The following is a 2,500-nucleotide window of genomic DNA, read 5'->3' on the forward strand; positions in this document are numbered from 1 at the left end:
CCGGCCAACAGCTGGCCAGGCCCGGTGACGGCGCTAAGTCCGTACATCCGGGAAACACTGGCCTCGCTTGCGGCGGGCCGGACGCAGTTCAAATTGCGACTCAATACCGTGCGAGTACCGCCGGGCAGCTGGTCGGACAACCGGGGGTCTGCCACATGACGCCGTGAAGCGTAACACATGACAGGCTCCCACCCGGGTCGTAGACCGACACCCAACGGGTCGCGACGTCCTACTAGGGGAGAAGTGCACGACGACGACACCCGGCAAAAAAATCATACGGACGCGTGCCGCGGGACCGAGGTCCCTGACATCGCGAACCGTACAATTGCCAGGATCGCTGACGATGAATCTCTCCATTCGAACTTTTGGGTTTCTCAGGTTTACCCCTGAACGGTTTCACGTACTCTTGAACTCTCTCTTCAAAGTTCTTTTCAACTTTCCCTCACGGTACTTGTTCGCTATCGGTCTCGTGGTCGTATTTAGCCTTAGATGGAGTTTACCACCCACTTAGAGCTGCACTCTCAAGCAACCCGACTCTAAGGAGAGATCCTCCCGAAACGCGTCTCGGTCGCTACAGGCCTGGCACCCTCTACGGGTAATTGGCCCCATTCAAGATGGACTTGGACTCGAGCATACACCCCGGGATAAGTGGATCCTCCCGAACACTACATTTCCCAGCGGCAGTGCCGCGGGATTCAGAGCTGGGCTATTTCCTGTTCGCTCGCAGCTACTAAGGAAATCCTGGTTAGTTTCTTTTCCTCCGCTTAGTAATATGCTTAAATTCAGCGGGTAGTCTCGCCTGCTCTGAGGTCGTCGATTTTATTCAAAACCATGAGAATTCCAACACATCCGTGGGTGCCTGGTACGATGTTTATATAACAACATACACAACACACATTTCTCTCTCCGTATGAATTTTTCATTGGCGGAAGAGCGATGCGATCAGTTCGAGACGAGTGAAAATCAAAGTGGAAACATTTCGCGTTCGATTACCCAACCACCGAACCACGTGCTCGAACCACGCTGTTTTTCTTTCATCAAATGACACCTTCCGATTCTCGTATGTGCGAACAATTCTTTAAAAACACGCTACATGCGGGCTCGCCCCCGTTGCGCGAGCGATCCGGTCAGTATCTGTCCTTTAAAAACTAACAATTAGCTCCGGAACTCGATCGACCGGCCGTTCGGCGGCGGCGTGTCTGCTCACTTATCAAAGTAGCGGCGAATTGCGCACGAGAATGGAAAAAAAAAACAACGACGGACAACACGGTCCGGGGGGGCATGCCCCACCTCTCTCTCTTTTCCCATCATCTCCGCACACGCTCGACTCGAAAAATTCAAGGAACGGCCATTTGGTTGTGCTCGATTCTCATAGAGTATCGCGGGCGAATGCGAATAGATTTGAACTTCTCCCCGGCAAAGGGAGAAAATGAATTCGCGATTCGCACACGCTGGCTCACGAAATCCGGATCGAAGGGACTCGATCTCCGAGACTTGCGGGAGAGCGCGTTATTTCAAGCGACGCAGACGCGCACCCCCTTTTGTACAAGGGCATGGGGTCAACGAACGCCCAATACATTCGCTACACGCGATGACGAAATCATCGCGAGAGCAGTCTAAATTTTATGCATAAACGACCCTCAGCCAGGCGTGGTCCGGGAATTGTATCCGTGGACCGCAATGTGCGTTCGAAATGTCGATGTTCATGTGTCCTGCAGTTCACAAGTTGACGCGCAATTAGCTGCGTTCTTCATCGACCCACGAGCCAAGTGATCCACCGTTCAGGGTAATCATATAATAACATATTTGTGCGTTACAAACAGCATTATTCATAAATCTTGTTCTTAAAAATTCGAGCATCGTCGACAAGGACGGTTTCGCAAGCCCGCCAACCCTAAAATTTAAGGGAGACGCGACGAGCGAAGTCGCTGGTACAAGCGCGCGCAATCAGTTGATCGCAAGCGCAAGGCCGCGACAGCAAAACGGCCGCAAGTCTCGGCGACGACTAAAGACTCCGGAACGAGCCCGGCGTGTGTGTGTCTTTGCCATGTAATGGTTGTGTCGTCGCTAAGATAAAAGCGGTCCCGGCGCTGCTCACGCTGATTTTTACTCTTGGGCGAAATTTCATTGAAAAACCTCGGAAAACAGGCACAACGCGTGAGCGCATAGCGAGCTTCCTTTACTGAGCAATAAGTGGGGCCCAATTAGGTTGCCCAACGGTGAGCAGCAGCAACACGAGAAACCGCCTTACGGCGCAGTAATGCAGAGAAACAACGAGATGAAGAAACGAATAGAGAATATTGAGGGAAAAAAAAAGCTTCAAAAAGGCCTCTCCTCCTCCCCCCCCCATCCTCACTCGACATTCGTTTTCTTCAAAGCTCGCGACCGTTTCTTCGTTCAAATGGGGCGCGCGGAAGGGACCTTTTTTTTCTTCCCTTCCCTGTCGCACCCGAGATTCTATCCGTGATGTTTTTCTTTCTATCAGGATAGCGCACGCGTT

General features: G+C 52.0%; 1 non-coding gene across 1 annotated transcript; it reads right to left on the reverse strand.

Moving 5' to 3' along the window:
* Positions 1 to 1,634: 1,634 nt before the first annotated feature.
* On the reverse strand, positions 1,635 to 1,789 carry LOC122410352 (5.8S ribosomal RNA). The gene has a single exon (XR_006260926.1). It is a non-coding gene; the product is annotated as a 5.8S ribosomal RNA (ribosomal RNA).
* Positions 1,790 to 2,500: the final 711 nt, after the last annotated feature.

This window comes from Venturia canescens, chromosome 4 (genome assembly GCF_019457755.1).
Source record: "Venturia canescens isolate UGA chromosome 4, ASM1945775v1, whole genome shotgun sequence".
NCBI lineage: Eukaryota > Metazoa > Arthropoda > Insecta > Hymenoptera > Ichneumonidae > Venturia > Venturia canescens.